General features: G+C 46.8%; 1 protein-coding gene across 3 annotated transcripts in view; it reads left to right on the forward strand.

The window, feature by feature from the left end:
* fars2 (phenylalanyl-tRNA synthetase 2, mitochondrial) overlaps positions 1-12,500 on the forward strand; it is a 107,532-nt gene that overhangs the window by 6,563 nt on the left and 88,469 nt on the right. The gene's annotated exons all lie outside the window — the stretch shown is intronic.

The following is a 12,500-nucleotide window of genomic DNA, read 5'->3' on the forward strand; positions in this document are numbered from 1 at the left end:
ATAACGAGACCCTAACGAGGACAAAATACGTCAGCAGGTGAACAATGATGAAGCTTTAGGATGAAATTTGAAACTATGTGACACAAAAGTTTTCTGAATGCTAAGCGTGCACGTTGCTGGTGCACGTGCAGCAACAGCAGCACTAATATTTACTGATGAATGAATATTTCATGTCCCTGACCTCGCTCTCACTGCGTACGATGGCTCCCTGAGTCTGAGCTTTCCTTGGTGTTTAATGTCACACTCGGTCTGAGGAAACTGAAGTCGGCGCGGCAGATGTAAACAAACCAGACCTGCTTTAATTGGCAGCAAAATGCAAATCCGGTCGGAATGAGGCGATGCTTTGATGTGGCGGAGAGAAGCTGGAGAAAGTCCAAATCAAAGGCTGCAGCTCCTGGACTGAAGGAACATCTGTGGTGATGGTTCGGAAAGTTTATGGTGACAAAGTTGGCGTCCTGCAAAGGGACGACCCTGACGACGAATCTCCACAACGATGAAACAGAAGTTTAAAGTTAGAAAACACAACAAAGCTGAGCACAGTTTAATCTGTAAAGTTTAAACATTCAAAGTAATATTAAAACACTTCATCACATTCTTCTCTTTAAATGCTGCTGGGATGTGAGGCGATTTCCACGAGTCCTGCAGGAGATCAGTGTCCTGGATCAATGTGAGACACTCGGGTCAAATATTATCTGATGATGGACCATATTTTTCCACGTTTTTGTGTCCCAGTGATTAACAGAGACACTTTGTGAAGCTCTGCAGCCAGCAGCCACAGAGCAGGCTGCAGCGAATCTCCTCCACTGACGGTGTTTCTGCCTCCGACAGACTCAGGCTGTTATCATACGTGTCTGACGAAGACGATCCCTGCAGAGAGGAAGATCCTTTTTATTGAACCAGAACCAGCTGAAGCCACCAGACTCCATTCAGAAAAGCAGTGATTTTTTCATTCAAACTGACAGAAACTAGATGAAACAGACCAAAACCTTCCTGGTTCGTCTTTCACTGTCCCAACAATCATCACGAGCTCTGATTGGTTGAGATGAGGTCTTAAATCAGCGAATCAGGAGAGGAGCGAGACAGGATGGACGTCAAATCAAAAACATGATTTTGGTAGAAAAGCACAGTGATTAACAGAAAGCCTTCTGTACATTGTGGACGCGTCATCCTGTAATTTAAATGTGTACGCTCATGAAATGATAAGAAGTTTAACTGATGAGTATTTCTGGTGTTCTGTAGCGAGAGAAGCGACGTTTATTCAGTCGTTCAGGGACTCTGACACCTGCAGAAAGAGCTGCGGACGAGTTCTCACCAGTTAAACTGCAGGTCGGATTTTACAGTGATGAACAATAACTGACAGCAGATGTTGGAAGAGGAGAACCGAGGCTGGAAAGGTTTTTCTTTTCACTGCAGCAGGATGCGTTTTGCTCAGCGGCACAGGGGCAGGACAGACGCCTGCTGAAAAGCAGTTTGTGGGGGTGAAGTTCAGTCGCCTCTCCAATCAGGAAACCTCGATTTTCTAATGAGACACAGATAGCATGTTGGCGCTGGATGTCCGCCTGGAGTCTAAATGAACCCCTGCTTCCCTCCATCCTTCAGTCGTGGAGGGGTGGAGGGTGGAGGGTGGGGGGAGGAGATCAGAGCTGCAGCCTTCATTAACTTTCATTAGTAACAGAGAGGCTTCCACGTCCGGCTCTCTCCTTCTGCCTTCGCCTGTAATTACGATCGGCCGTGGACTTGAACCGGGGAGACGCCACCTCTGAATCTCATCACGCTGCAGCCACAGCCTGGTGCTGAACTCCAAACCTGCACATACATGTCAGGAAAGTCACATCACGTCTCTGTACGGGTGCGATCAGTGGACAGGTGAACACGCGTTCATTTGTCGACAGCAGGTTTGCTGTTAATTCAGGACGAGGATCACGTAAAATAAAACTGGACAATTAAAGCATTTTGTTGCAACAGCAAATACTGTCAACCCCTTAACGCCTGTTGTTCACATCAAACCGCTTTAATCCACGTTGCAGCCGAATCGCGCTGCATTCCTCTGAAGCCGGTTTGTGCATATTCAACACACACCCTGGACCCTCTGCAAGCGCTGGTTTCTCGTCGGACCGGTCAAAGTGAAAACTACATCCGTCGTGTTGTTGTTACAGTGTGATGGTTGGAAACAATTTTGTGGCTTTTATGATGCACATTTCTGAATTTTGAAAAAAAAAACAAATTTTTATGCAAATTAGCTACAACAGGCGTTAATGCTTAAATCCTAAATTTATAACTTTTGTACGTGCTACAGAAAAATTAACAAACTCGTCTTAATTTGAAAGCAAAAACACAGAATTAATTTTTTAACGTAATTCTACATCCTGCTTGATTGTAAGAAAACCTTTTTTAAAAATACACAGAAGGACGAAATCTGATCATTATTTTCATTTTTTTTGGCCACTTGGGGGCAGCAGAAACAAGTTGAGAACACAACGCAGACGAATGATGAAACAGTTTTTTATTTCCACCTCCAGCAGCTCCAGAACATCACGATGATCGATGTGGAGTCGTGTTTGTGTCGCCTGATGAACGTCAGTCCAGTATTCTGTCTCTTTTAGCTCTGTGTTTGGTCTCCTCCAGCTCTTCAGCTGCTAAATGCTGCTCTGTGTTCAGCAGCTGGACTCTGAGTCTGTCTGCTGCTCAGCAGGAAGTGATCAGCTTCTTCTCTGGAAGCGAGCATAGAAACGCTGCACACGTTGCAGGGAATGACTAATGCGGCCTCCTGGCAGGTTAATCTGGCCGTGCACAAGACCCTAATCAGCTCCACCAATCAGAGTTCAGATTAGGCTGTAATCAGATCTACCAATTAAAAAAGAAAGTAATGAAAAAAAGCAGCCCAGCAGCGCCTGATTCTGAATTCATTAGAGCTTAATTTAAATAGTAAAACAGTAAAACCCGACCAGGATTAAATTTGTATCTTCGAGCTCATTCTTCAGGCCGAGGTGATTAACTGGCTCGTGGCTGCTTTCAGCGGCGTTACGTTCGTGTTCGTGTATGTTGCGTCTCTTGGCTTCCTTCCAGGTCTTAAAGCAGCTTTGGGTCTTCTGTCCGAGCTGATCAGTCGGCCGTTTCACCGCTCTGAGCGTCCGAATGTGGAAAAGCAGCGAAAAAGCCCTCGACTGTTTGCAGAGTTTGGGCGTGTGAGGAGCAGAGAGAGGAAATCAAGCAGAATGTGAGAGTTTCTAAAATGCACTATATGGCCAAAAGTATGTGGACACCCTGAACATTGAAGCTGTGTTTATTTTACAGATGTATTTCTGATATTTAGCCTCCCTTCATTGATTTAAATGGGGAAAATAAAATGATAGAAACAGCTGTCAGTGTAATTCAATCCAGTTCAATGCCAGCTGCCAAACTGATCCGACAGGTGAACCAGCACCTCAACAAAAACTGAACATTATGACCTCCATGAAGGGAGGATTTATCGCAGCGCTGTAATGTCAGAGTGGATTAGTTTGACCTTCAGTGGGGCCAACAGGTCCGGCCCGAACCAGGACAAACAGACCAGACGTACGCTAACATCCCTGTCCGCATACTTTTGGCCACAAGTGTTTATCCTCATATGTTTTGCTAACAATAATCTGAACAGTATAATTTTTAAAAAAAGTAATTTTAAATGAAAATAAATAATGAAATGATAGCAGATAAACATTATCAGTGTTAGTCGTATGTCATTGGTGTGAATCCACGGTGTGACGGCGCTGTAGCTGCAGGCCTGATTCCACGCCGCGCTCGTTTACGTTTTCATCCAGCTGAACGTCTGTTCTCACTTTGCTGTAAACACGTAGATGTGTGTTTAATCCGTTAACGGAAGAGATTAAGACGAGGTCGGACAGAGCAGCGATGAGGAGTGTTTGCAGTTAGCGGAGAAGCCCGTCGACTCTGAATGACGATTGATCCCACAAGCTCACCGTACCATCTGCTGCATGGGCAGGCTGGAACACACACACACACGCACACACACACACTCACACACACACACACACACACACACACACACACGCTTTACCAGCAGGTGTGTTTTTTGGTCCAAACTTCATCACTCTCCTCCAGTTTAGCTTTGGATTTAACAGCAGAGGAGCTTTCCTTCTCTCTCTCTGTCTCCATCCTTTCATTATTCTTCCTCTTTCCGCCTCCACGCTGATAAAATCTGTCATTCAGAGAAACTTCAGGGCTCTGACTCTGAACCGCGTTTCCCAGGCGTCCGATTGTCTTCTGTGGAACCTTAATCACCTTTGCCTGGTGTTCTTGGTGGAGCTGCAAATGAGGTCGGACCCCTGGTGTACGGCACTAACCACATTAGTTGAGAGGAGGCCGCCCGCCTGGCCTTCGTTAATGACAGAGCGTCGGTAACAGCATGAGCTGATTCACCTGGAGGAATGACGGCTGCACTGTTCATGACGCGGTATTTTGAGGACGGGGTCGAGTGTTGAATTTGTGGAAGACATCTTGATTGTTAGCTTGTTGTTCGTGGTGCCGAGTAGAACATTATCCAAGGAGGAAGTGTGTGTTTGGCTCACGGCTCCAGAGGACGCGGTTGAGGCTGACGTCTAGTCTATTGTTTCCTCTGCTTCAGTCCAGTCTGTAATGTAGCCTGAGAGCTAGCAGCGGCAGGAGCGAGGCCTAAGAAGCCAGCAACATGGCCTAGCATGCTAACTGTGTTAGTGACAGGGAGTGCTAGCATTAGCTATGCTGTAAGTGAAGACAAATTAGCTGCTGCGCTAATTGTTTGGAACTGCAGGGAGATGCAGACGATACGGCAGCAGTTTACAGGCCATCAGAGAGGGTGTGTGTGTGTGTGCGTGTGTGTGTGTGTGCGTGTGTGTGTGTGCATGTGCGTGTTTGTGTGTGTGTGCGTGTGTTTGTGTGTGCGTGTGTGTGTGTGTGTGCGTGTGCGTGTGTTTGTGTGTGCGTGTGTTTGCGTGTGCGTGCCTGCGTGCGTGTGTGTGTGCATGTGCGTGTTTGTGTGTGCGTGTGTTTGCGTGTGCGTGCCTGCGTGTGTGTGTGTGTGCGTGTGCGTGTGATAATGTAGTCCTTTGCTGTCCAAATATCACCCAGGATGTCAAATTGATTTCTCTGGCGTGAGTTAGTGTGTACAGCCTTTCTACTGTGTGTGTGTGTGTGTGTGTGTGTGTGTGTGTGAGAGTCCATGTGTGTTTGTGTGTGTGTGTGAGTCCGTGTGTGTTTGTGTGTGTGTGTGTGTGTGTGCATGTGCGTGCCTGCATGCCTGCCTGTGTGTGTGTTTGTGTCCTCCATCTGTTCTAGAAAGCCCTTCCTGAACCTGCTGAGTCCTCCACACACACACACACACACACACACACACACACACACACACACACACACACACACACAGGGTTCATGGTGAGCTGGTCTATTATGTAACACCCGAAACACTTCCTGGACTCCTGTCACAGACTCACATCCAAGTGTTTCCAAAATTCTAAGTGAGTTTCCAAACCTTGCCAGCGCTGCGTGGATCAGTTCATCATCCTGTCGTTTCATTGGTGCCGCCCAACAAACATGCTAATGAATGAAGTGGGAGGCTGCGGATCATCATTTGCCAAAGTTTTCAGGCATTTAAACAGTCTTCAAAGTCTTGTTTTAAACTGAGCGACCCAAAGACTTTCAGTTTGCTGTCATAGAAGACCAAAAAACCCTCAGCAAGTCCTCACTTTTCTGATTTTTGCTTGAAAAATGTCTTTGTGGTTTTTTATGGATCCTGTTAAACTCATTCTAACTCAAGATGTTTTAATCTTAACTTCAACAGAAGCATTTTATACATAAACTTAAAGGATAAATGTGGTGACACAGTTTTTATGTTCATCAACAGATGAAATGTGAACGAGGCGTTCGTCCAGTTTCCCTCCCACTGGTTAGTTTGTGGACCCAACTCTTCCAATGAGTTAACATGAAGCATGTCAGGAGCTTAGCTGGTCAGGATAACTGTGGTCAAGTGAGCCGAAAAGGCGGCGAAGCCAGACGCTGTTTGCATTGTTTTGTTGCTCTGAGCGGCCGAAAACGACGACAGACTGGAACAATGGAGCTGAATATAACCTTCAGTTATCTGTTTGTCACAAAGTGATGAGATGTTTTCATCAGAGCACTTTCAGAAAGGGGGGGGGGGGTGTCTCACTCCTGTCTGACTTCCTGTTTGTTGCTCTCCAGGCTTACCTTCATCTGAAACTCAAACCTTCCAATCACAGCTCTGTAGTGAAGAGTGTTTTGGTTGAAATCCACGTCATGATTTTAATAAGAAGATCATTGTTCTCTTTTTTTGTTGCTTTCTCCAAATCAAGACGTTTGCTTGTGAAAGACACCCTGTGAGGTGGTTTAGCAGCATGTTGCAGGGCGAGGAGCGTCAGACAGAGCAGCTTTTAAACAGTAAATACCTCGTTTTTCCTGGTTCTCTCTAAATCCTGTGAAAGTTAGCGCTGCTGCACTGTCCCGTCTTCATCTGAGCCTCCTCCTCCTCCTCCTCCTCCTCCTGCTCGGTGGCGTCTCTCTGCTGCTTCGCTCACATCGTGGCTGCGATCTGAAGGAGTTTATGCTTCACAATGGGCTCATAATTGCTGTGGTGTTCTGTGTGAAAATGTTCTCCAGTTTACACTTAAAGCACTTTGTGGTCGTCATGACGATCACTGGAGAACATGAACTCGTGGAAATAACAGATTATTCACGAGCTACTTGATGCGAGAGCTGCGGGTCGACCGGCGGTGTTAGCGAGAAGCTGCTAGGCTACGAGAATGTTTTGCGCACTGAGCTTTGCTAACGATTACTAGCGTAGCAGTGCGGCTAATCTGCGCATGTTTCCAGTGTGGTGAAAAGCTGCATGGTTGACCTGCGACCCGACGTGGACCGAACGTTGAGGGATCACGTCCCGATCATCGTCGACTTTGTTGCAGCTGATAGCGATCCACCCAAACATGCTGGATCCTCCGGAGCGGATCAGGACTCCATCTCTCCACGTCTTCAGCTGTCACCTGACACTCAGTGACAGGAAATGCAGCTCCACAAGCCAAAACTGAAAAAAGTCTGGACATAAATTATGGGATGACCGGAGAGAGTGCTGAAAAAACAGCAGGCAAATGGAGCTTTAATTAGAATGAGGGCGGGGGGTGTAAAATCACACACATGCAGGATTGATAGCACTGACCGACCATGTGATATTAAAACCGCCCACCTCCCCCAGAGAAATAAACGCTGTGCGAACCAGGCCGTGAGTTTCCATGCGTGTTCTCCTGCTGAACTCGTTGAACTCGTGTCTTCTCCCCCCTCAGTAAACGACTATCCTGCCATCTCTCTAAGCGTCGGCAACGCGAGACAAAGAGAGACAGAAAAGTCGTTGGAGGAGAAGATATTTCCGTGTGAGGAGGGAAGGTTTGAAGAGTGAGATCATACATGCGGAGGATACATGAGCGAGTCAGCTGCTGTCAGTCAGAGCAGACATGCAGGTCGGCCGCTCGCCTTCATCCTCACTCTGCCGACAGTTACGTTTCAACACACACTTGCAGGCCGCCGGCTTCGCCCGTTTCCTCCATCCTCCCTTTCATCTGCACGCTCTCGCTCCACAACGGTGGCAGTTTCCAGCGAAGAGAGCTCGGCGTTCACGGGAAAGTCGTCTCTCTTTATTAACGTCCCGGCTCCGAGTTTTAAAGGATCCGATCTGCTCCTTGTGAAACTCCTGGGCTCGTTTTGTGAAAACCTGGGGCACCGGAGAGCTGGAACGTTTTATCTGCAGTATGTTTTACAAATGTTGAAGTGGCTGGATATGAAACGCGCTTTTGATTTCATTGGGTGCTTCATGCTGAGGAGTGTCGTGTTTTGTCTTAACTGTTGAAGGAGAGCCCTAACGTCTGTTTTTAGAGACAGAATCCTCCACAAAGTGACGTTTAGCAGATTGAGGTTATCGTCAGAAATAAACATCTGTGCTTCAGAAATGACATCACATTAAACCCTTTATGCCTTTCACTCAGGTCACGTCATTTCTTGCCGATTTTACTACAACAATTGATCTGGAAATGATTTTCTTGACTTATCGAATAATCGATTAGCCTCTGAATTGTCAGGAAGTAATGAAATGGTGCTCTTTGAGTGTCTTGTTTTGTCCAACGAACAGCAAAACCCAAAGCTCTTCAATTACATGATCATAAAATATTCAGAAAACCAGTAAAGATTCACATTTGAGAAGCTGGAACCAGTACATATTTACATTGTTTTAGCCTAAGAGAAGTTTATCTCTGGGCCCGACATGAACTGACAGAGATCACAGTTTAAAGAGCAGACCATGGTCAGGGTGCCGCGGTGTTCAAGACCTCAAACTGTTGTATTTGAAGCGTTCAGATGTCAGCGAGTCTCCTAATGTGGATTATTAGAAGCTCTGACCAGGCGATCGAGCGAGGTGAAAAAGAACAAAGTGATCCGAACATAACTGGACAGAACGAGCTGCATCCTGCCAGCAGGTCGGTCATCACAAACTCATCCTGCGCAGCCAAACTTTGTTCAAACCCACTGATTTATTTTAACATTTTGGGGAATGTGGCCAAGATGTTGCACAAAATATCTGGAATATTTCCATTAAATGAAAGTGCGAGGAAACTGCTCAGGGCCCTGACCAGGTTCCCTGAGGAACCCCAAAAAGGCTCACAAACTCTGAGGCTCATAAGGAAGCCTTTGGCTGCTGTGGAAATGTCCTTGGTGGAAAAATATAAATTTTTAAGCAGAGTAAATTGTCCTTCACTCAGTTTCTGCAGCGAGCCAGAATAACTTCACCTGAAATATTCATTTAGCTTCCCTGTAACACATTTTGTAAGTGAAGTTTTTATGTGTTATTTCACTAGTGCTGTGTGTAACGCTGGTCCACATCGATCGCTCGGAAAACATCAGGCTGATCAGCAATGAAATATTTAACTGTGTGAAAGGTTCTGCCTGAAGAGTTCAAAGATCGATTCAGCCTCCCTCGTTTGTTCCGTTTAGCATTTTTAAACCAACACTTTGTCTGTTTTCGGCCGCAGCAGATGTTGTAGAAGAGCTGAAATGTGGCGTCGCCGTCGCTCCAATGTTGTATAATCATGAGCCGTGGGGGGCACCCAGAGGACCGCGCTGTGTGTGGGTGACGGCTAAACGGAAGAAATGAGATGTCTGCTTCTGTCAGATCCCCAAACACTGAAAATATGAATTGCAAAGCTGCAAAGTTAGCCAAAAAAAACTGTGTGTGTGTGTGTGTGTGTGTGTGTGTGTGTGTGTGTGTGTGTGTGTGTGTGTGTGTGTGTGTGTGTGTGTGTGTGTGTGTGTGTGTGTGTGTGTGCGCGCGTGTGTGTTTGAGGCATAATTTCAATTTCCAATTTGCGCTCACTCCAGCGTCTCTTGAGCATATGTTTGCTGTGTTGCAGCCAGGATTCACACTCCTACACACTTCCTCTCTCTCTCTCTCTCTGTCTGTGTGTTTCTCTCGCTCACTCACACACACACACTCTTTTGGTCCTCCCAGCAGTGGTAGTTCACAGGTGCACAGGTAGTCTCTCTGCAGCCAAAGGTCCTCAGCAGTGCTTCCTTTACAGGTGCAGCTCGAGTCAGATTATTGTGATCACAGAAAGTGAATAAACGTACAATGAGCTCATTCTGAATCAGTTGAGCTGTTGGTGGAGCTTCTGCTCCTGAAACATTTGGAGGATGGAAAACATCAGTTGGACAAACTCTTTAAATTCCAATTAAATTTAAAATCCTGCAGCTTCTTACCTCCTAACAAACACTTCGGGAGCTCATTTGTGTTTCTGAGGAGACTCGCAGATTCAGGTCCACAGGTTCCTCGCAGGACCTTCACAGGAGGCGTCGAACGCTGTCGGCTACGTCCTGCTGAACACCACCACGATGCTGTAGCTCTGCTCGACAGACACTTTGGGTCGACTCTGGTCTCAGTGTGAGATGTTGCTTCGTTCTTCGCAGCCTACAGGCAGCATCATGTCCGACTGGGTCCACTTCCTGATGCAGGAGTGATCAGATACTTCACAGTGATGATCAGTGTTGATGCAAACTTTAAATCTGGACTTCCACTGACTCACATTTCCTGTCCTCTCCACTGATGCTGCTGCATTAGCTAAAGCCTCGCCCGCTAAGCTAAGCTAAGCTAAGCTAAGCTAAAACAGCGGTTCTGGCTCTGAACTTTTGACTGTTTAAACAGTGGACGGAGCTTCTGGGTCTGAAAACTGATGCCAATTCACAAGGGCCTTAAACCTGCATTCTTTCAAACGACCAGCAGGAGGCGACTCCACTGGTTGCAAAAAGAAGTCTGTTCACATGGAAGCTAATGAGAAACTGAGCCGACTTCTCACTTGATTTATCACCTCAGTGAACAGTTTCCCGACGTGTTTATGGTCTGGATCTCGTTTCAGGTCCTCTTCAATCCAGTATGCTGTTCATTTTGTAAACTAAGGTCCCATTTATGAAGCAGGGTTTGCTTTGGGGCGTGACTACCTTGTGGTTGACTAGTCACTGCACCGGCGTGGGCGTCAGATCCAATCAGAACAGAGGCGATGCGTATCCTCCCCAGCTCTCCAGTAAAGTAACTAAAGATGCCAGATGATGTAAAAAGCACAATATTTACCTCTGAAATGTTGTGGAGCAGAAGTATAAAGTGGCATAAAATGAAAATACTCAAGCAAACAATAAGTACATAAAATGTGTATTTAAGTACAACATTTAAGTAAATGTACTTAGTTACTTTCCACTAGTGGTGCAGAGAGTTGGTGGAATGACTGAAGGAGTCCTCTAAGATCCCACACTGACCTGGAGACAGTGAAGAGCACCTCTGTGATGGCACCATGTTCTTCACAGCGATGCGTTCACTGACCCACTCAGTGACACGATCACTTTGCTGACTGTGAACCTTTGAACTACGAATGATAGAAATCAAATTTATTATCTTTTTAATGACTGTTCACTTTAGTCGCGCTGCGTTTGAGTCACCGCTGCCGTGTTTGTGATACACAGGATTATTTTCGCAGCGACACGTCTGGATGAGTCCCAGCTATTAACATCTTCGAAGAAGCTGTCATCAGGACATCCAAAGTAAACTTTCTGTTTTGCACAGTGTGCATGTTCCTCCCCGTCCCTGAAGCTGCCGTGTGCTGAATCTGACGGATCGGGGGAGAAAAAGCGATCTTTGAGATGCCGCCGTGTGGTCCCCGCAGAGGGTGATTGATTCACATCGGCCCTCGCCGTCCCTCGGGACGACGGCTCGAGGCGATCGATAACCGGTCGGCCTCCTCGTATTCATAAAGAAGCTCTGCGCTGCTGCTGCGGGACAGAACTTCACAGGCCGCCTCGATGTCCGTGATGACAAAGAGCTTCCTGACGGCCCTGAGCAAACTGCGCTATGTCAGATAATAATGAGCAACAACAAATGAACAGGTTGTACAAAGGAACTCAGACTGGGTTTATAATGCAGGTCTAAGCTGCAGGTAAGGAAACTGCTGCAGGACGGTGACACCGGTGACCTCTCGCTTCACAATCACCGCTTTTAGACGATTAAACAGAAACAAACGGGTTGAAATCAAAACCTTTTAAAGCGAGATCCGTCCACGAGGAGCTTTTAAAGACGTCAGACAGAGCGCTTTAGCAGTAAGAACTGAACTGGTCTCAGCGGTTCGGTTCTGAAGAGGCTGGAACTTCTGATTGTGGGCTGTAGGTGTCCAGCAGACCAGGACTAGACAATAAAGAGACACGCTAACAGATTTCGGTCGTGGTGCGAGGACCAATGAGCATTAGCCAACGATCGCGCGCTCGATTTCTAACTCCCACTGGAGTCCACTGGCTCAAGACCTGGTCTCTGAAAGGGGCGGGGCAGTGACACAGATACAGGAAGTGACTCTTAACGGTGAGGCGTTTCCTTTCTGAACCCTCTCTGTCAATGAGCTCCTGACATAAAACCAAGGCGAGAGAAGCGTTTCCTGTCTGAGCGTCTGAGCTGGATGTGGACAAAAGTTTCTGTGCTGCTGACAAGTGTGTGTGTGTTTCATGTACAGTAAGTGTGTCTGTGTGTGTGTGTGTGTGTGTGTGTGTGTCTGTGTGTGTGTGTGTGTGTGAGTGTGTGTGTGTGTGTGTGTGTGTGTGTGAGTGACACAGTGAAGGGAAACAAATTGGATGTATGAGCGGAGCTGCTGGTGGCAGAGAGCTGCAGCCTCGGCACTTTTCTCCTCCGACCATAAAATTTCCCTCCTTCATCATGTCAGACACTCCTCCTTTCTTTCCTCTCCTCCACGCCTCCTCTCTTGTCTGCGGTCCTCTCCTCTCCTCTTCTCCTATCCTCTCCTTTTTCCTCGTCTCCTCGTCTCTTCTCCTATTGTCTCCTCTTGTCTCCTTTCCTTCTGTCTCCTGTCCTGTTCTTTCCTTCACTCTTGCCTCCTCTCCTCTCCTCTCCTCTCCTTTATATCTTAAAACTCTTCTTTTATTACATTTTT

This window comes from Chelmon rostratus, chromosome 20 (genome assembly GCF_017976325.1).
Source record: "Chelmon rostratus isolate fCheRos1 chromosome 20, fCheRos1.pri, whole genome shotgun sequence".
In the NCBI taxonomy this organism is placed as follows: domain Eukaryota; kingdom Metazoa; phylum Chordata; class Actinopteri; order Chaetodontiformes; family Chaetodontidae; genus Chelmon; species Chelmon rostratus.